We start from the raw sequence: 23,436 nt of genomic DNA, 5'->3' as shown, positions 1-23,436 counted from the left end.
GACTTCTTTCAGTCCTGCCTGAATGTGAAGAAAAAGTTTCTCGGATAAAAATCGATGAGCATCTAATTCTCTTGAGCGATTCGGGAGCCGTCCAGCTGCAGACAGATGTGAGCAGTTTGTGTCCAGAGGTCTGAACTGGAATGAAATGTGACTGAGACTGTGGTTTATACTGGCCTCTCCCCCTCCTTCCCTCCCTGCCCTTCCCTCCCTCCTTCATCCACATCTCCAGAGGAAGTGGGACTGGTGCCTTGCTGCCTGCTATTCACCGCTAACGTATGTGCTTCTGTTTGTTTGTGGCGTCTGGCATCTAAAGGAAGTCGCATATTGTACAAGGACACAATGGCTGAAGGCCTCAGACCCTGCATTCCTCTCTATATGTCTCTCTTTGGCCTTCCAGCCCTCCGATAAGGGACTGCTGTGTCTGAAACAAGCTTAAACCATAAATTCACTAACAGATATCCAGAATAAAATAAAACATAGGAATAATTTTTCCTGAACAAATGCACTCAAATCTGTCAGATTATGTGCCGCTGTGGGGGTTAGAGATCACGTAAAGATGGATGCCACTGCTCTAGTAGCTCTTTGTAGCATTCCACCTTCATGGAAGCACGAAGCAGGAAAAGTCTGGACTGCCGCGTGTCTGGATCGCTGTACCAGATGCTGTTACTGAGAAGATGGAACATCTTCTCCCATAGACTGTATATAAAAAGATGGGCGGATTCTCCGTGACGTCACCTGTAGGTTTCTGAAGAACTGAATTAAAGCTCGGTGGGCGGTTCCTACCATTGCCATTGTGAGTCGTCTCGCCAGGAAAATACAAATATGGACAAAGAGGTTGAGCTGAGAGGGGGGCTGTGAGCGTCATGATGGATGATTGACATCTAGTCCGAGCTTTCTGTAGCTAAGAGCTAACCGAGCTAACCCGGAGATAACAGGAGATAACCAGCTAACGGAGGTAAGCAGGCTAAAGCTAAGTCATGTTGTTAACCGGCTAAAAACCGCGGTTGTTCTACGTTCTTCTGACTTGAAGCGGGAGATCAGGTACCTGTCAATCAAAAGGACACGCCCCTAAATATGCTGAATTTCAAGATTAAATTACTTTTAAACGGGTGAGTTAGAAAAAGATTCACTGCCCCCACAGTTGTCATGAAGGTAAACCTGACCTATTAAACCTAAAATGGACTTTTGAACCAGGCTGTAAACATGTTTATTCCTGCTGTAAACATGTTTATTCCTGCTGTAAACATGTTTATTTCTGCTGTAAACATGTTTATTTCTGCTGTAAACGTGTTTGTTCCTGCTGTAAACGTGTTTATTTCTGCTGTAAACATGTTTATTTCTGCTGTGAACATGTTTATTTCTGCTGTAAACGTGTTTATTTCTGCTGTAAACATGTTTATTTCTGCTGTAAACATGTTTATTCCTGCTGTAAACATGGTTATTTCTGCTGTAAACATGTTTATTTCTGCTGTAAACATGTTTATTCCTGCTGTAAACATGTTTATTTCTGCTGTAAACGTGTTTATTTCTGCTGTAAACATGTTTATTTCTGCTGTAAACATGTTTATTTCTGCTGTAAACATGTTTATTTCTGCTGTGAAGTTGGCCTTTTTAACATGGGAGTCTATGACGATTCGCTGTGTTTTGGAGCCCCTAGTGGATGAAGGTGGAACTGCAGTTTTTGTCACTTCGCTTAGACTTCACTTTTAACCACCGGAAGTTGCCGCTTGGCTGGAGTTAATGTTGCTAGGCAACCAAGTGTTGCATTCATGGTCTACACAACTGTAGGATTGTAGGCTACTTAATCAGTAGGAATGACTGAAGGTTCTTGCTTAATATTCTTTTCCATAAGCTGGACCACATAGAAGTTGGTTCTGGGCCGCATGTGGCCCGCGGGCCGCCGTTTGAAGAGGCCTGCTTTGGCGTGAAAGAGGAAATATGGCAGGGTCCCAACTAAACCTACTTGCCCTGAATAAAATTCTGAGGTTGAAGTTTTTTTCTGAAACACTATGTGCTCTTTTGTATGAAAACACTCTTGATGTCATTTCTCAGCAAATCAGACAGTCTTGCTTTTTTTTTATTTATTTATTTTTTTATAAAACTAGGAAAATTCCCAGCAGCAGAAGATGTTCATGGTGTTTGTGGGTGGGAAACCAGCAAGGGTTAGGGTTGCTGCACCAGTAGATCCTTCTGCAAGGACAGTCGGCCTATTCTCCTTTGTGAGTTTGTTTAATTTCAACTTTTTCAGGCAAATCCGTTGTAATTAATGTAGATTAAACAGAATCTTTCTTCACTTATAAACCTTTAGAATGATACCTGCTTAACAAATGATGGACATGTAAGAAGTGGTACCAGTTCGAGACTGTCCTCTTACAGAAGAGTTAAATCTTTAGACAGAATTTTGCCTCAAGCTTTTATTTTATCAGCATGGAAAATTTGTAGGGTTTATGTCTTCTTCCAGGAGAACGTGTGATAGCGTCAAATGCATTCTGTTTTCCCCTCAGGCCATTATTTTTGTTTCTTATCTGCATCCTCTGGAGCAGCGGTTTCATCATGTGACACTTAAAACATGCTGCTGAGCAACACTAGAGGACTAAATGTCTAAATGTGTAATGACAGTCGTGACCTGAACTAATGGTGAACCAACACAGCTGCAGGTGGTTTAATGGTAAAGTAACGCCATATAGCTGCACGTGGGTGGATTGTCTGCGCAGTCCAAACAGCTTTTAATAAGTTGTGAAATTCTCGTCATTACACAGTATACAGAAGAATCAATGTTTCAGCAGACCGAGCATAGACAACACATATGCAGATGTAGCAGAAAAGTTCCATCAAATAGCAATACATACATAAAATAGCAATAGGGCCAGAAAGGTGAGGTTAACAAGAGTAAAGAGCTACTGCAGTTTAGTGTAAAAGCTGTACTGTACTTCCATTTTCTCCTGCAAAATGACCTATTTTCTCCGATCTGATCTGGAAATCATTTGTCTATTTTGTGTGAAGGAAAGTGATTGTGTGCAGTGTGTGTGGTGTAGGTTTAAGAAGTGAGTTATTAAATAGATGTGTTGGATAACATCAGGGTGTTTGCAGACTCTGGCAGTTTGAGGAGAAACTGTTGCAGAACCTTGCAGGTCCTGACGCTGCAGAACTTCTCGCCTCATGTTAGAAAGTCAAACAGTCTGAGAGTCTTTTACAAAAACAGATGCTCTGCATGCCTGGACGACGTCCTCAGTGCAGGAAAATCCCTTTAATCTGCTCAGCCATCGTCACTATGCCTGTAAAGTCCCCACGTTGGATGGTTTTTGGTCTTCTGGGCTCTGGCTGGTGCCGTGAAGGGTGAGCAGTGGGATGCTCGTGTGCTCACTATACCGTAGGTCAGGGGTGCCCAAGTCCAGTCCTGGAGATCTCCCATCCTGCAACCTTTAGATGCAACCCCTGTCCAGCACAGCTGAGTCAAATAGCTGCACTCCTCTTCTGCATGTCATCCAGCTCTGCAGAGGCTGCTAACGAGACACGGTGTGTTGGAGAAGGGTTGCACCTAAAAACAGCAGGATGGTGGATCTCCAGGACCGGACCTGGGCACCCCTGCCGTAGGTGATTGTTTGAATTATTTATTTTTAAAGCACAACAGAAAACATGTTTCATTAAGTTAAAACTATATCTCATGTAAAAAGAGTTGGTCTGTGTTTCTCCATGAACGGAAGAGAATCGTAGCTGGGTTTTTAGAGCTTACTGCTGCATCTCTGACAGACTGTAGCGTTAGTTAGCCAAGCAGCATCGAAGAAGGTAAAAACCACCACAAGCTTTAACCACAGACATACCTACCTTCCTACCTGCCTAAGTTGATTTGTGGTCCCTTAATACGCCGACATGGTTAATGTCCTGAAACTATTCTGGTTACCATATAACCAGATTAGCATTGCTACGTAGCTTTAGGTTAACATCGGGTTAATAAATAAACGTCTACAGGTGTTTATTAATGTGAACTTGTCGTTCCCTTCAGAACAGTAGAGTGTAAACACACTTTCAGCTTTTGTCACCACCTCCTTCCCAGCTTTTCTAAGTGTGTGTGTGTGTGTGTGTGTGTGTAAGCATTTCAGTGTGTTTTTGCATGCATCACACCTCTGTTATCGTCTTACATTGAGCTCATAAGAGCAGCGATAACATGCCTTACCTTAAAAGAGAACACACACAAACAAACATATGCTCACACACTCAGGCTGAGCCCGCTGGACTATTAATAGGAAATGCTCAGCCGGTGTTGCAGCAGACACCAGCAGGGTGAGTTTATCTGAATCTCAGCACCTCCTCTGGCACACAGCTGACCCCAGACAGCAATGGAAGCGAGGAGGATGACAAGCAGAGAGAATAACCAGTATAAATGTGGTGTAGATACACTGAGCAGGCTGTTTTAAAGATCATTAGTCAGGATAATAAAAACAATCATGATAATCAAGAGGTTTAAAGGCGTCGTCACCAAGTGCAAAAGCAGAAACTGATGAATCATTCAGAAGAAAATGATTTGGAATAAAGGCTCCTCTGACTTTTATAGCAGCTTGAGTTCTTGACCAAAACCATTTTCCTCCTTTTATGTGATATATTTGGATGCATCCTCTTTCTTTTTGTTTGTATTTCATCAACTGATTGGGTGCAATCAACATTTCTCCACACTAATTATTTTCTGAACAGAGTTACATAATGCTCGCTGTTTCCACTGAAGCCGTGTTTCCTGTTAATCAGCCTGGTCCAGTCGATTGCTAAGCCATTTCCAGTTAATGCAGCCTCGTTTGATGCAAGAGTTTGTTTTAAAGCGGAAATTTTAAAAGGATTTTATGTTTATTTCTTCTCTGGATCTACAATAAACACGTTCAGCTACTGAAGTAAAGAGTTTGTGTCATTCTACAAGGAGCAGAATGACAAAATCACTCGCAAAAAACTCACAATTAGTCATGGAAAATAATGATACAACCAGAGTGTTTCTTCTGGGATGTAATCAGTTTATTAAAATAACTACTGTGTTTTATTCTCTTAAAATCAGCCATTAATGTGTAGTTGTTGTGGCTCCACATCCATGTCAGCTGCCATATTTGCCATTTTTACTACGGTGTGTGTGAATGGACAAACATCTCTGTGTGAAGTGAGAACCGTCCGAGTCTTCACGCTGCAGTTGCAGCTTTGTTTTATAGGTGGTGGAGTGATGCATTAAAAGGACCATAGAAGAAGTCGTTACCTGCAGTCAGCGAAATGTCTGAAAACATGGAGCTCTTCCACTTCGGCTAAACGCAGCTCAACACGTCAGGAAGTAAGGGATCATGGTCCTGGAGTTCCGCATGCCGGTTAGAAATTTTGTCCGACTGCAGACAGAAAATGTGGCCACATGACCATGAAACATGGCGGGAGCCTCCGACTGCAGGCGCATTGTGCAGCTAGGAGCTCGTCAGCTGCAGATTGTGGACCTGCCGACATTCACAACACAACTTGGCCCTGATTGGTTTAACCTTTCGGTGATGCAAACCCATTTTCTGATGGGACTTACATGTTGTGCTCCTATAATAAATCCATTTTGGTGTTAACAGGATGCAAAATGATTCCAAACAGCCTCGACGTTTCATATCGCAACAAGCTGATCTTTACTAAACCTGGATAGGTTTGGCTTCTTCAACAATGCAACACAACATGTCCTGCAGCCTGCAAGTTATTACACTTACATAAATATAACTGTAGGTAAAGTCACGTTACACAATGGATAATAATTTCACTAATCCTCTTCATAACATGTCATGCATTTGTTTCATTTAAAGACACCTAATGGTGTGTATCCTACGTTTCCTCATGACATCTTTGTGCTTCCCCTTCATGTTATTCACGGCCACACAAACCTTAATAGCAGTAATAATATTAATAACAATAATAATAATGATGATAGACTGCCTTCATAGATGTCTTTCAGACACTCACCACATATAAGATTAGAAAGGTTTTATTGTCATTTCAGAAGTACAGACAGCTGCAGGAACAAGGAAACTGCAGAGGAGACAAAGAAGTGCTGCTCCCTAGTACAGTTCTTTCTTCTCGTCTGGAGAGGGAAGCTCCTCTCTGGCAGACTGAAGGATCCACGCTGGACTCGCACAGATCCAGAGGCCCATTGCAGCCATTTCTGCACAATGTTTAGCTTAGCTCATCCTCCCAGCACAACAGAAACATCAAGTATCATGAACGCTACTGACTGACCGCTGCTTCACCAAATCTCAAAGTGCTCGTCTGTCCTGAAGCGCGTTCTGTCGGCGAAGTTGTTGCTGAAGAGTCTAGAAAAAGAGAAAATCCAGAAGCAGACGTCAGTCATCCAGACTCAACAGTTCAGTTCTACCAGGTTAACGACGAGCAGAAATATCGTCCCTGCTGATGCAGTAACGAATGTTCGCTCACCGCACAGTGCCGATGGAGGAGTCGCTGGAGACCAGCTGGAGAAGCTCATCAGTGGAGGCATCAGTGATCTCGTTGTGACTCAAACTGGAGAAAAACACGTTTACGTTACACCAGATTCTGTTGTCAACATGTTGTTGACAAATAAATCCGAACACAGCTGAAGTCGAGTGTTATTATGTAGCAGAGCTCTGTGAGGTGATGAAATACCACCATGTGACTGCGGCTCCCTGAAGGCATGTTTGGACTGATGGAAACTGAATCAGGAGGACATTTTCTGTGTTTGTCTCAGAGAGGAAACCGTTTCTGAGACTCACTCCAGGACGTGGACTTTGTGCAGACATGGGATGAGCTGGAGCAGCATCTGGTCAGTGAGCTGGCAGTGACTGATGTTCAGCTCTGTCAGCTCTTCACAGACATCCAGCATCTGGACCAGACCTCCGCAGAGCCTCTGATCCAGTGCAGTGTGGCTCAGATCCAGCTGTCCAGCTAGGGCTTGACACAAGGATGCTGCCCGTCTTTTTGTTTTCCTCTCAGTGTTCGTAGGAAGCAGGGACAGCAGCTGGAGGAGCACAGTCTTACTAACTCTGAAAGGAAAAGATTGTTTAGATGCAAACAAGCTCCTCTGGTTTAGGTTTTAGTGTCTTCCTCACCTGAGACGGACCCTGTCCAGGACAGGAAACAGGAGGTCCAGTCCGCTGTCCTGCACCTCACAGTCCCACAGGTGGAGCTGTGTCTGCAGGTGGTTGTGTGTCAGGATGGTGCAGATGGCCTGGCAGTCAGCAGCAGTTAGCCTCAGAATCTGATCCTCCTCTGGTAGCTCCACACAGGAGGAGCAGGACAGGTCCAGGCTATGCTGCAGAGTCCTCAGCAGGTCTGACGCTGCCTCCTTGTGGCCATCAGAGGCTGCAAGGCAGTGGATGAACCTCAGCAGTTGCTTCCTTTCCACACTAGAAACAACATTTTTGCAAATGTAAAACAAAACTGAAGACTATTTACCTTCTTTTGGATTATTAGAAATTAAATACACTTGTTTAAATGCTCATTAACACAAATATCTAATCAGCCAATCGCATGGCTGCAGCTTAATGCATTTAGTTAAATAACATGGTGAAGAAGATTCTAGGAGACCAAGTGTAGGCCACATAATTACTCTCAGGTGTTCGTCATTTTGGAGAAAAGCATCTGCTAAATGACCGGAGAATAAAATAGAATTTATAGACTTGATACGCAGGTAGCCGCAGAAGATCTCGACCTTTCACAGGGCGTAAGGAAATAAATCCACTTTGTTTGCTGCCCCTGGCAGTCAGTGGAGCATGAAACAGAACCGCTGTAGCCAAGAAATGCAGAACAGCATCTCTGAACACACAATGTCCAAGCTTAAAGCAGATGTTCTCCAGCAGCAGAAGACCACACCGGGTTCCCGAGCTGTCAGCTAAGAACGGGATGAGTCTCCATTTCAGCTCCACATTCACATGGAAGCATCAGAATCTACTGGAAACATCATGACAAGAGATTCTCATAGTGATGAGGTGGAACAGGAGATTCTCATCATGATGAGGTGGAACGGGAGATTCTCATCATGATGAGGTGGAACGGGAGATTCTCATGGTGATGAGGTGGAACCGGAGATTCTCATGGTGATGAGGTGGAACCGGAGATTCTCATGGTGATGAGGTGGAACGGGAGATTCTCATGGTGATGAGGTGGAACGGGAGATTCTCATCATGATGAGGTGGAACGGGAGATTCTCATCATGATGAGGTGGAACGGGAGATTCTCATGGTGATGAGGTGGAACGGGAGATTCTCATGGTGATGAGGTGGAACGGGAGATTCTCATGGTGATGAGGTGGAACGGGAGATTCTCATGGTGATGAGGTGGAACGGGAGATTCTCATGGTGATGAGGTGGAACGGGAGATTCTCATGGTGATGAGGTGGAACGGGAGATTCTCATGGTGATGAGGTGGAACCGGAGATTCTCATGGTGATGTGGTGGAACGGGAGATTCTCATCATGATGAAGTGGAACGGGAGATTCTCATGGTGATGAGGTGGAACGGGAGATTCTCATCATGATGAGGTGGAACGGGAGATTCTCATCATGATGAGGTGGAACGGGAGATTCTCATGGTGATGAGGTGGAACGGGAGATTCTCATGGTGATGAGGTGGAACGGGAGATTCTCATCATGATGAGGTGGAACGGGAGATTCTCATGGTGATGAGGTGGAACGGGAGATTCTCATGGTGATGAGGTGGAACGGGAGATTCTCATGGTGATGAGGTGGAACGGGAGATTCTCATGGTGATGAGGTGGAACGGGAGATTCTCATCATGATGAAGTGGAACGGGAGATTCTCATGGTGATGAGGTGGAACGGGAGATTCTCATCATGATGAGGTGGAACGGGAGATTCTCATCATGATGAGGTGGAACGGGAGATTCTCATGGTGATGAGGTGGAACGGGAGATTCTCATGGTGATGAGGTGGAACGGGAGATTCTCATGGTGATGAGGTGGAACCGGAGATTCTCATGGTGATGTGGTGGAACGGGAGATTCTCATCATGATGAAGTGGAACGGGAGATTCTCATGGTGATGAGGTGGAACGGGAGATTCTCATCATGATGAGGTGGAACGGGAGATTCTCATCATGATGAGGTGGAACGGGAGATTCTCATGGTGATGAGGTGGAACGGGAGATTCTCATGGTGATGAGGTGGAACGGGAGATTCTCATCATGATGAGGTGGAACGGGAGATTCTCATGGTGATGAGGTGGAACGGGAGATTCTCATGGTGATGAGGTGGAACGGGAGATTCTCATGGTGATGAGGTGGAACGGGAGATTCTCATGGTGATGAGGTGGAACGGGAGATTCTCATGGTGATGAGGTGGAACCGGAGATTCTCATGGTGATGTGGTGGAACGGGAGATTCTCATCATGATGAAGTGGAACGGGAGATTCTCATGGTGATGAGGTGGAACGGGAGATTCTCATGGTGATGAGGTGGAACGGGAGATTCTCATCATGATGAGGTGGAACGGGAGATTCTCATCATGATGAGGTGGAACGGGAGATTCTCATGATGAGGTGGAACGGGAGATTCTCATGGTGATGAGGTGTAACGGGAGATTCTCATAGTGATGAGGTGGAACGGGAGATTTTCATCATGATGAAATGGAATGGGAGATTCTCATCATGATGAGGTGGAACGGGAGATTCTCATGGTGATGAGTTAGAACGGGAGATTCTCATGATGAGGTGGAACGGGAGATTCTCATGGTGATGATGTGGAACAAGAGATTCTCATCATGATGAGGTGGAACGGGAGATATTCATGGTGATGAGGTGTAATGGGAGATTCCCATGGTGATGAGGTGGAACGGGAGATTCTCATGGTGATGAGGTGGAACGGGAGATTCTCATGATGAGGTGGAAGGGGAGATTCTCATGGTGATGAGGTGGAACGGGAGATTCTCATCATGATGAGGTGGAACGGGAGATTCTCATGGTGATGAGGTGGAACGGGAGATTCTCATGATGATGAGGTGTAACGGGAGATTCTCATAGTGATGAGGTGGAACGGGAGATTTTCATCATGATGAAATGGAATGGGAGATTCTCATCATGATGAGGTGGAACGGGAGATTCTCATGGTGATGAGTTAGAACGGGAGATTCTCATGATGAGGTGGAACGGGAGATTCTCATGGTGATGATGTGGAACAAGAGATTCTCATCATGATGAGGTGGAACGGGAGATATTCATGGTGATGAGGTGTAATGGGAGATTCCCATGGTGATGAGGTGGAACGGGAGATTCTCATGGTGATGAGGTGGAACGGGAGATTCTCATGATGAGGTGGAAGGGGAGATTCTCATGGTGATGAGGTGGAACGGGAGATTCTCATCATGATGAGGTGGAACGGGAGATTCTCATGGTGATGAGGTGGAACGGGAGATTCTCATGATGAGGTGGAACGGGAGATTGTCATGATGAGGTGGAATGGGAGATTGTCATGGTGATGAGGTGGAACGGGAGATTCTCATCATGATGAGGTGGAATGGGAGATTCTCATAGTGATCTAGTTGAACGGGACATTCTCATAGTGATGAGGTGGAACGGGAGATTCTCATGGTGATCTAGTTGAACGGGAGATTCTCATGGTGATGAGGTGGAACGGGAGATTCTCATCATGATGAGGTGGAATGGGAGATTCTCATAGTGATCTAGTTGAACGGGACATTCTCATAGTGATGAGGTGGAACGGGAGATTCTCATAGTGATCTAGTTGAACGGGAGATTCTCATGGTGATGAGGTGGAACGGGAGATTCTCATGGTGATGAGGTGGAACGGGAGATTCTCATAGTGATCTAGTTGAACGGGAGATTCTCATGGTGATGAGGTGGAACGGGAGATTGTCATAGTGATGAGGTGGAACGGGAGATTCTCATAGTAATCTAGTTGAACGGGAGATTCTCATGGTGATGAGGTGGAACGGGAGATTCTCATGGTGATGAGGTGGAACGGGAGATTCTCATGGTGATGAGGTGGAACGGGAGATTCTCATGGTGATGAGGTGGAACGGGAAATTCTCATGGTGATGAGGTGGAACGGGAAATTCTCATGGTGATGAGGTGGAACGGGAGATTCTCATCATGATGAGGTGGAACGGGAGATTCTCATGGTGATGAGGTGGAACAGGAGATTCTCATCATGATGAGGTGGAACGGGAAATTCTCATGGTGATGAGGTGGAACGGGAGATTCTCATGGTGATGAGGTGGAACGGGAGATTCTCATCATGATGAGGTGGAACGGGAGATTCTCATGGTGATGAGGTGGAACGGGAGATTCTCATGGTGATGAGGTGGAACGGGAGATTCTCATGGAGATGAGGTGGAACGGGAGATTCTCATCATGATGAGGTGGAACGGGAGATTCTCATGGTGATGAGGTGGAACGGGAGATTCTCATGGTGATGAGGTGGAAAGGGAGATTCTCATGGTGATGAGGTGTAACCGGAGATTCTCATGGTGATGAGGTGGAACCGGAGATTCTCATGGTGATGTGGTGGAACGGGAGATTCTCATCATGATGAAGTGGAACGGGAGATTCTCATGGTGATGAGGTGGAACGGGAGATTCTCATGATGAGGTGGAACGGGAGATTCTCATGGTGATGAGGTGGAACGGGAGATTCTCATGGTGATGAGGTTGAACGTGAGATTCTCATGGTGATGAGGTGGAACGGGAGATTCTCATCATGATGAGGTGGAACGGGAGATTCTCATCATGATGAGGTGGAACGGGAGATTGTCATGGTGATGAGGTGGAACGGGAGATTCTCATGGTGATGAGGTGGAACGGGAGATTCTCATGGTGATGATGTGGAACAGGAGATTCTCATCATGATGATGAGGTGGAACCGGAGATTCTCATGGTGATGAGGTGTAACGGGAGATTCTCATAGTGATGAGGTGGAACGGGAGATTTTCATCATGATGAAATGGAATGGGAGATTCTCATCATGATGAAGTGGAACGGGAGATTCTCATCATGATGAGGTGGAACGGGAGATATTCATGGTGATGAGGTGTAATGGGAGATTCCCATGGTGATGAGGTGGAACGGGAGATATTCATGGTGATGAGGTGTAATGGGAGATTCCCATGGTGATGAGGTGGAACGGGAGATTCTCATCATGATGAGGTGGAACGGGAGATTCTCATGATGAGGTGGAACGGGAGATTCTCATGGTGATGAGGTGGAACGGGAGATTCTCATCATGATGAGGTGGAACGGGAGATTCTCATGGTGATGAGGGGGAACGGGAGATTCTCATGATGAGGTGGAACGGGAGATTGTCATGATGAGGTGGAACGGGAGATTGTCATGGTGATGAGGTGGAATGGGAGATTCTCATCATGATGAGGTGGAATGGGAGATTCTCATAGTGATCTAGTTGAACGGGAGATTCTCATAGTGATGAGGTGGAACGGGAGATTCTCATAGTGATCTAGTTGAACGGGAGATTCTCATGGTGATGAGGTGGAACGGGAGATTCTCATGGTGATGAGGTGGAACGGGAGATTCTCATCATGATTAGGTGGAATGGGAGATTCTCATAGTGATGAGGTGGAACGGGAGATTCTCATAGTGATCTAATTGAACGGGAGATTCTCATGGTGATGAGGTGGAACGGGAGATTCTCATAGTGATCTAGTTGAACGGGAGATTCTCATGGTGATGAGGTGGAACGGGAGATTCTCATCATGATAAGGTGGAACGGGAGATTCTCATAGTGATGAGGTGGAACGGGAGATTCTCATAGTAATCTAGTTGAACGGGAGATTCTCATGGTGATGAGGTGGAACGGGAGATTCTCATGGTGATGAGGTGGAACGGGAGATTCTCATGGTGATGAGGTGGAACGGGAGATTCTCATGGTGATGAGGTGGAACGGGAGATTCTCATCATGATGAGGTGGAACGGGAGATTCTCATGGTGATGAGGTGGAACGGGAGATTCTCATGGTGATGAGGTGGAACGGGAGATTCTCATGGTGATGAGGTGTAACCGGAGATTCTCATGGTGATGAGGTGGAACCGGAGATTCTCATGGTGATGTGGTGGAACGGGAGATTCTCATCATGATGAAGTGGAACGGGAGATTCTCATGGTGATGAGGTGGAACGGGAGATTCTCATGATGAGGTGGAACGGGAGATTCTCATGGTGATGAGGTGGAACGGGAGATTCTCATGGTGATGAGGTTGAACGTGAGATTCTCATGGTGATGAGGTGGAACGGGAGATTCTCATCATGATGAGGTGGAACGGGAGATTCTCATCATGATGAGGTGGAACGGGAGATTGTCATGGTGATGAGGTGGAACGGGAGATTCTCATGGTGATGAGGTGGAACGGGAGATTCTCATGGTGATGATGTGGAACAGGAGATTCTCATCATGATGATGAGGTGGAACCGGAGATTCTCATGGTGATGAGGTGTAACGGGAGATTCTCATAGTGATGAGGTGGAACGGGAGATTTTCATCATGATGAAGTGGAACGGGAGATTCTCATGGTGATGAGTTAGAACGGGAGATTCTCATGATGAGGTGGAACGGGAGATTCTCATGGTGATGATGTGGAACAAGAGATTCTCATCATGATGAGGTGGAACGGGAGATATTCATGGTGATGAGGTGTAATGGGAGATTCCCATGGTGATGAGGTGGAACGGGAGATTCTCATGGTGATGAGGTGGAACGGGAGATTCTCATGATGAGGTGGAACGGGAGATTCTCATGGTGATGAGGTGGAACGGGAGATTCTCATCATGATGAGGTGGAACGGGAGATTCTCATGGTGATGAGGGGGAACGGGAGATTCTCATGATGAGGTGGAACGGGAGATTGTCATGATGAGGTGGAACGGGAGATTGTCATGGTGATGAGGTGGAATGGGAGATTCTCATCATGATGAGGTGGAATGGGAGATTCTCATAGTGATCTAGTTGAACGGGAGATTCTCATAGTGATGAGGTGGAACGGGAGATTCTCATAGTGATCTAGTTGAACGGGAGATTCTCATGGTGATGAGGTGGAACGGGAGATTCTCATGGTGATGAGGTGGAACGGGAGATTCTCATCATGATTAGGTGGAATGGGAGATTCTCATAGTGATGAGGTGGAACGGGAGATTCTCATAGTGATCTAATTGAACGGGAGATTCTCATGGTGATGAGGTGGAACGGGAGATTCTCATAGTGATCTAGTTGAACGGGAGATTCTCATGGTGATGAGGTGGAACGGGAGATTCTCATCATGATAAGGTGGAATGGGAGATTCTCATAGTAATCTAGTTGAACGGGAGATTCTCATGGTGATGAGGTGGAACGGGAGATTCTCATGGTGATGAGGTGGAACGGGAGATTCTCATGGTGATGAGGTGGAACGGGAGATTCTCATGGTGATGAGGTGGAACGGGAAATTCTCATGGTGATGAGGTGGAACGGGAGATGCTCATGGTGATGAGGTGGAACGGGAGATTCTCATGGTGATGAGGTGGAACGGGAGATTCTCATCATGATGAGGTGGAACGGGAGATTCTCATGGAGATGAGGTGGAACGGGAGATTCTCATCATGATGAGGTGGAACGGGAGATTCTCATGGTGATGAGGTGGAACGGGAGATTCTCATGGTGATGAGGTGGAACGGGAGATTCTCATGGTGATGAGGTGGAACGGGAGATTCTCATCATGGTGAGGTGGAACGAGAGATTCTCATGGTGATGAGGTGGAACGGGAGATTCTCATCATGATGAGGTGGAACGGGAGATTCTCATGGTGATGAGGTGGAACGGGAGATTCTCATGTTGATGAGGTGGAACGAGAGATTCTCATCATGATGAGGTGGAACGGGAGATTCTCATGTTGATGAGGTGGAACGAGAGATTCTCATCATGATGAGGTGGAACGGGAGATTCTCATCATGGTGAGGTGGAACGGGAGATTCTCATCATGATGAGGTGGAACGGGAGATTCTCATCATGATGAGGTGGAACGGGAGATTCTCATCATGGTGAGGTGGAACGGGAGATTCTCATCATGATGAGGTGGAACGGGAGATTCTCATGGTGATGAGGTGGAACGGGAGATTCTCATCATGATGAGGTGGAACGGGAGATTCTCATCATGGTGAGGTGGAACGGGAGATTCTCATCATGATGAGGTGGAACGGGAGATTCTCATGTGCAGCAAGTCTGTGGAGCAAAGTCTCTGAGCAATGTTCCCACCTTGTTAAATCACACAAGGATTTGAGGCAGTTCTGAAGGGAAAAGTGTGTTTCACAAAGAAGAAGCAAAGATACACAATGCTTACCTCAAATGCGAGATATAAGACAGGCATTGTAGTAAAGTCCTCACTTCACCCTCTTCATGTGAGTAACCCGTCAGCTTGACTTTCTTCTTCTCTGATTGGACTTTCAGCAGCTCCAGGAGGACAGAGGTCTTCCTCTCGGAAAGGTTTATAGACCAGACTGCAGGAGCTGACTGGAAAGTCGACTTTAATGATGGAAAGATGCTCACACCTGTTTTATTCTCACATTCTTTCACGTGAGCGCACAGATCCAGCAGAGAGTTACAGAGACCTTCCCTATCACCTTCATCATATCTGTCATCAAACGGGATTCTTTCATAGCTCAACAGCGACGATAACATCTCCAGGGTCCTCTCTCCAGTCCGCTGCTCCCTCTCTGCTGCAGCACAGAACAGATTCCCAACAAACTTTGCTCGTTCTTGAAGGTCTAACCACCAGAGATTCAAACTGGAACAGAAAGAAGATTTTCTGATCAGCGTGTTTTTCTAAATAATAATATCTTATAAGCTTTGTTTTATAATTTACTGTAAGTTACAATGTGGAAATAAAATGCAATCAACAATAAGAAACTGGAGCATTTAAAATGGTTTTTACTATTTAAGCACAAACCTCTTCTGGAGATAATTTTCATGCAGAGATGTAAGATATCCAATGTCTCACCTCAGATGTGAGATGAATGGCAGACACAGTAGAAAGCTTCTCACTTCAGGCTCTTCATGCCACCAGACCGTCAGCATCACTTGTTTCTTTTCTTGTTGGAGTTTCAGCACCTCCAGGAGGATGGAGGTCTTCCTCTCCGCAAGGTTGACGATCCATACATCAGGAGCTGACTGGAAAACTGTCCGTAATGATGGACTGATACTCAAACCTGTTTTGGTTTCATAGTCTTTTACATGCGAGTACAAATCCAGCCATATGTTAATGTGATACTCAGTATTCATGAGTATGTCATCAGCGGGAAAGTTTTCAAAGCTGAACACTGACGATAACACGTCCACTGTCCTCTCTCCGGTCCGCTGCTCGCGCTCTGCTGCTGCACAGAACAGAGTCCCAATGAACCGGGTTTGTTCCTGAACATCAGACGACCAGATACCCACGCTGGAGTAAGAAAAGAAACGTGATCACGTCACAAGACATGCAGATTTTCAGAATAAAATGATCAATCACAAACAAGATGCACTGCACAAGATGACAACAACTGTTTTGTTTTATTACAACCAGTAGCCGTGGTTCCTGAACCTTTTGAGAGGTGCTAGCAACCCAACCACCATGCAACTAGCGAGGGATTCTGTGATAAATGGGTCATCCTGCAGGACATCCTGAAGTTAAATTCTTCATAAATATGGAAGAAAAGGTGTGTTTCACCACTGAGACAAGCCACCTGAAGGCTTAAAATCAGCTTCTCCCACAGAGATAATGTCAAATTCAGATTTTTATATGGAATGATACTAACAGTTGTTAACGTGTTGAAAATAAAGGTGGTTTCAGGTTTATCATTAATGCTTTAATGTTGACATTCTTTGTAAAAATACCAAATTTATTGGTTAAATGTAGGCTAAATGTTTTATAGAATTATTTAGCAACCCTCTTGGTAGTCTCAACACAGTTTGAGAACCCTAATCCATGCGCTTCATCTCTCCTTTTGTAATAAACCTGCACAAAATCAGTAAAATAAAATAAAACCAATGTTTACATATGTATGAATGTTACATCTGGTGCTTCCACTTATCTTTAAATATCACTGAAGTGGTCATTCATTAATTTTCTATGTAAAGAAAATAAAGTCTCGTCTAAGCTCTATGTTTGATACATATTTGGACAGATGTTTCTGTCCATCTTCTGGGTTTTACGTCTGTATTTCAGTCTGTTTTCAGAGATGCAACACCTGGAATTAAACTTCAGGTGTAGTTTTCCAAGTATAGCTCACATGGAACCAATAAAAGAACAACTGAAAAATGCAACCTTTTTAACATCTGGGAATGTACATCATCATCATGATGTCCTCCACCATCACCATTGCCATGTTTAGCCTAAATTTGAATCAGAAAGAGATCTCTGAACTCTACACTGCCCTCTAGTGGATGACTAACAGGTATGCGCATTCATGTACATAAAGGGGGCTAAATAAGCTTCAGTCTGAGGTTTTCAGAGACATCACTTACCTCAGATGTGAGATATAAGTCAGGCACTGTAGTAAACTCCTCACTTCACTGTCTTCATGTGAGCAGCCTGTGATCATCACTTGCTTCTGCTCTGACTGGATTTGCAGCACTTCCAGGAGGATGGAGGACTTTTTGTCCGAGAGGTCTACAATCCAGGTCTCAGGAGTCGACTGGAAAACTGACTTTAAGGATGGAAGGATGCTCAGACCTGTTTTACTCTCACACTCCTTCACATTTAAGCAGAGATCCAGCAGGAAGTTGCACTGATATTTCTCCATGCATCTGTTATCTGAAGGTAAGACTTGATATCTGCACACCAATGATAACATGTTCAGAATTCTCTCGCCGCTTTGCTGCTCTCTCTCTGCTGCTGCACAGAACAGATTCACAAAGAACCGGATTTCTTCAAACAGATCTGCCTTGCCGAGAACAAAACTGGAACAAAACGGAAACATCTTGTGATGATTTGATTAAAGTAATGAAAAATTTAGGCTGTCAGTTTACTCTCAGTTCTGCCTCCAAATTTTGTTGGTTTGCTGCAGCAAAGAAACATGTAAAACCTGCAGCAAACTGACCCAAGATGTTCAGAGATGGTTTAAAGTGAATGAAGTGTTGCTACAACATGTAAAACTCTTGACATAATAGTAATAATATTTGCTTAAAAGAACTTCTATTGAGAACTTGTCACACAAACTCACCTGAGCTGTGAGATGTGAGGCAGACACTGCAGGAAACTCCTTACTTCGCTGTCTTCGTGCGAGTAGCCCGTCACCTTTACTTGTTTCTGCTCTGATTGGACTTTCAGCAGGTCCAGGAGGACGGAGGTCTTCCTCTCTGAGAGGTCTATGGACCAGACTGCAGGGGCTGACTGGAAAACTGACTGGAATGATGGAAGGATCCTTAAACATGTTTTAGTCTCAAAATCCTTTAAATGTGGATACAAACCCAGCAGGAAATAACACTTATATTCCTCATAGTCTTCTTCAGCGTCTCTGTCCTGCAGTGGGAAGGTCTCATAGCAGCAGACGGATGATAACATCTCCAGTATCTGCTCTCCTGTCTCATCTTCTTCCTCTGCTGCTGCACAGAACAGATTCCCAAAAAAACGGGTTTGTTCTTCAATGTCCAAACTCAGAGGATCCATGCTGGAATGATAGCAACAGAGAACAGCTGCGTGAACACAAACGAGCACTTCAGGGGGAAACCGAACAGATTTGTTGAGTTGTGTGTTTTCAGTTGCAGCTTGCCAGAAGTGTTTTTCCAGGATCTCCTGTGAACGCGCTGAACAGCAAGGCAACACTAAGCAGGTGGTTGTAGGGTCAGAGTTGTCTTTTTATTTTAAATACAAGTGGAAAACAGGAACATTTACTGCCTGCTAACACCATCTGTCATGATCTGCAGGTTTATTTTAGTTTTTGGTTTATTTCCTGTGTTTTTGCGTCCTCATTCTGTCTCCCCTGTTTGCTGGTGAGATGTAATTTTCTGCTTTCCAGTCCTGCTTCTTATTCATCACGAGTCCCTGCAGCAGAGGCCGGATTATCCAATGGGCATTATGGGCACAGACCATAGACTGTATATAAAAGATGGGCGGAGCCTCCGTGACGTCACCCGTAGGTTTCTGAAGAGCTGAATTGAAGCTCGGTGGGCGGTTCCTACCATCACCATCTTGGCAGGGGCATGCGTGTCGTCTCGCCCGGAAAATACAAATATGGGCAAAGAGGTGGAGCTGAGAGGGGGGCTGTGAGCGTCATGGTGGATGATTGAACTCTGAGCGAACTCTGAGCTCTGAGCTAAAAGCTAACCGAGCTAACCCCGATATAACGGGAGCTAACCAGTTAACGGAGAAAAACGGGCTAAAGCTAAGTCACGTTGTTAACCGGCTAAAAACCGCGGTTGTTCTACATTCTTCTGACTTGAAACGAGAGATGGGGTACCTGTCAATCAAAAGGACACGCCCCTAAATATGCCGAACTTCGAGATTAAATTACTTTTAAACGGGCGAGTTAGAAAAAAATTCACTCCCCCCACAGTTGTCATGAATGAAACCTGACCTATTAAACCTAAAATGGATTTTTGAACCAGGCTGTAAACATGTTTATTTCTGTTGTAAACATGTTTATTTCTGCTGTAAACATGTTTATTCCTGCTGTAAACATGTTTATTCCTGCTGTAAACATGTTTATTCCTGCTGTAAACATGTTTATTTCTGCCGTGAAGTTGGTCTTTTTAACATGGGAGTCTATGGGGATTTGCTCTGTTTTGCAGCCCCTAGTGGATGAAGGGGGAACTGCAGTTTTATGCACTTCAGCATAGACTTCACATTTAACCGCCAGAGGTTGCCGCTTGGCACAGACCCAGGGGCCCACACCCTTTCGGGGCCCATGTGAGGTTCATGTGAGGCAAACACCAGCAGTTTGGACATGAAACAAAATGTACATAAAAGCCAGATAGTTACACCATAGTGTCTAGTGTATTGCTGTTGGTACCACTGGCTGAGAGATTTTAGAAATGTCATTTCACAATTCACAATTTCCACAATGTTGTGGTGTGGAATGGAGCCCCTGGAACACTCTGGGCACAAGCGCCTGTGCACTTTTAATCCGGCCCTGCCTGCAGCTTTCTCCTCGTTCAGTTCCAGATCATTGTTTGCAGAAAGGAGAAAGGCTTTTTCTGGACTTAGGCTCGAAATAAAGGTCAAGAACATTTAAATGAATCATACTTGAACAGAAAATCTTGGTTGCAAAGTTTGAATTAAACTAAAACTCAAAACAGCCATAAGAATAAAAAAAATGTAGTTCTATGATTTCAGATGCAACTTTAAATGTTTGAAGAACTTATTTCACAACATATTCATGAAATCATTCATAAATATTCATGAAATAGTTGGACCATGTCAGGAACTAGAGGTTTACCTGAGCTGGGAGATGTGAGGAAGACACTGCAGGAAACTCCTAACTTCACCTTCTTCATGTGAGCAGCCTGTCAGCTTCACTTCCTTCCTCTCTGGTTGGACTTTCAGCAGCTCCAGGAGAGCGGAGGTCTTCCTCTCTGAGAGGTCTACGGACCAGACTGCAGGCTCTGGCTGGAAAACATCAAGGACTCGCAAAGCTGTTGTGGTCTCACATGAGTACAAGTCCAATAGGAAGTCACTCCATTTCATTTTAAAAGGGAGTTTTCTGTATCTGCAGACCGATAACAGCTGCAGCATCTGCTGCTCCGATGCTGCGCTGAACAGACGCCCCCAGAACCTGGTTTCCTCGAAAACGTCAGAAAACCGACCCAGAAAACTGGAATGATTGGAGGACAGAAGGTTAGTTTTAAACTTGTAGCAACACTTCAGTCAAAGTCTGATTTCTTTACCTTAGCTGGGAGACGTGAGGAAGACACTGTAGTAAAATCCTGACTTCCTTGTCTTCATGCAACCATCCTGACAGCTTCACCTCCTTCTTCTCTGATTGCAGTCTCAGCATCTCCAGGAGGAAGGAAGCCTTCCTCTCTGAAAGGTTTACGGACCAGACTGCAGGAGCTGACTGGAAAACTGGAAGCAGCGACGAGAGGATACACGAACCGGTTTGAGTTTCATAGTTTGTTACATGGGAGAATAAATCCAGCCATTTGTTGGTGTGACGTTCCGTGTTCATGAACATGTGATGAAAATGGAACATTTCAGAGCTGAGCAGCGATGCTAACACCTCCAGTGTCCTCTCTCCCGTCTGCTGGTCTCTTACGGCTGCTGCACAGAGCAGATTCCCCATGAACTGGGTTTTATCGTATTGATGAGACGACAGAGGGTCCAAACTATAACAAGAGTAAAACAGTTAGTTATCATGGCAGCATGAAGTTACAGGGAACACGTAATAAAACCAGCTTCACACGGGAATGAACTGCAACCACACGGTTGCGCTGGGATGTGGTACACACATGTTTCTGCAGTCTTGCCTCTCAGCCTTTTGGGAGAAGCTTCTTATGACCTGAGTGACTCTCAGGTCTGGCAGGTTGGGTCCTGCGGGGACATTCCTTGTTGCTCTTCGCTGCATTTCCCTTTTAACCCTTTATTTTCATTCGAAAGGGTTACATGGGCCCCACCTCCCGTGGGCTCACCGTCTGCGGGAGGAGCCGTAGGGGTCGGGTGCAGAGTGAGCTGGGTGGGAGTAAGGGGCGGGGACCCTGGCGGTCCGATCCCCGGCTGCAGAAGCTGGCTCTAGGGACGTGGAACGTCACCTCTCTGGTGGGGAAGGAGCCTGAGCTTGTGCGCGAGGTTGAGCGGTTCCGACTAGATATAGTTGGACTCACCTCGACGCATGGCTTGGGCTCTGGAACCAGAACCCTCGAGAGGGGCTGGACCTTCTTCCACTCTGGAGTTGCTCATGGTGAGAGGCGCCGAGCAGGTGTGGGCATTCTCATCAGCCCCCAGCTTGGTGCCTGCACGTTGGGGTTTACCCCGGTGGATGAAAGGGTAGTTTCCCTCCACCTTCAGGTGGGGGGACGGGTTCTGACTGTTTTCTGTGCTGATGCACCGAACAGCAGTTCAGAGTACCCACCCTTTCTGGAGTCCTTGGAGGGAGGGCTGTAGGGTGCTCCTTCTGGGGACTCCATTGTTCTGCTCGGGGACTTCAATGCTCACGTGGGCAATGACAGTGAGACCTGGAGGGGAGTGATTGGGAGGAATGCCCCCCCCCCCTCTGAACCCAAATGGTGTTTTGTTATTGGACTTCTGTGCTCGTCATGGATTGTCCATAATGAACACCATGTTCCAACATAAGAGTGTCCATATGTACACTTGGCATCAGGATTCCCTGGGCCGCAGTTCGATGATCGATTTTGTAGTCGTATCGTCGGACCTGTGGCCACATGCCTTGGACACTCGGGTGAAGAGGGGGGCGGAGCTGTCAACTGATCACCACCTGGTGGTGAGTTGGCCCAGATGGTGGGGGAGGAGGCCGGTCAGATCTGGCAGACCCAAACGTGTTGTGAGGTCTGCTGGGAACATCTGGCTGAGTCCCCCGTCAGAGCGAGCTTCAACTCCCACCCTCAGCAGAGCTTCAAACATGTCCCAAGTGAGGCGGGGGACATTGAGTCCGAATGGGCTGTGTTCCGTGCCTCTATTGTTGAGGCGGCCAGCCGGAGCTGTGGCTGTAAGGTCGTTGGTGCCTGTAAGGTCGTTGGTGCCTGTTGTGGCGGTAATCCCAGGACTCGTTGGTGGACACCAGCAGTGAGGGATGCCGTCAAGCTGAAGAAGGAGTCCTATCGGGCCTTCTTGGCCTGTGGGACTCTGGAGGCAGCTGATGGGTACCGGTGGGCTAAGCGGCATGCGGCTTCCGCTGTCGCCAAGGCGAAAACTCGGGCATGGGAGGAGTTCGGCGAGGCCATGGAGGAAGACTTCCGGACGGCTTCGAGGCAATTCTGGTCCACCATCCGGCGGCTCAGGAGGGGGAAGCAGTGCTCTGTCAATACTATGTACAGTCGAGATGGGGAGCTGCTGACCTCAACTCGGGACGTTGTGGGTCGGTGGAAGGAATACTTCGAAGACCTCCTCAATCCTACCAACACGTCTTCCGATGAGGAAGCAGAGCTGGCGGACTCAGGGGTGGACTCTCCTATCTCTGGGGCTGAAGTCGCTGAGGTGGTCAAAAAGCTCCTTGGCGGCAAGGCCCCGGGGGTGGATGAGATCCGCCCGGAGTTCCTTAAGGCTCTGGATGCTGTGGGGCTGTCCTGGCTGACACGCCTCTGCAGCATAGCGTGGACATCGGGGACAGTGCCGCTAGACTGGCAGACTGGGGTGATGGTCCCCCTTTTTAAGAAGGGGGACCGGAGGGTGTGTTCCAATTACAGGGGAATCACACTCCTCAGCCTCCCTGGTAAGGTCTATTCAGGGGTCCTGGAGAGGAGGGTCCGCCGGATAGTCGAATCCCGGATTGAGGAGGAGCAGTGTGGTTTTCGTCCTGGTCGCGCAACAGTGGACCAG

The sequence above is a fragment of the Telmatherina bonti genome, assembly GCF_933228915.1.
Source record: "Telmatherina bonti genome assembly, chromosome: 11".
In the NCBI taxonomy this organism is placed as follows: Eukaryota; Metazoa; Chordata; class Actinopteri; order Atheriniformes; family Telmatherinidae; genus Telmatherina; species Telmatherina bonti.
This window is presented reverse-complemented; position numbering follows the sequence as displayed.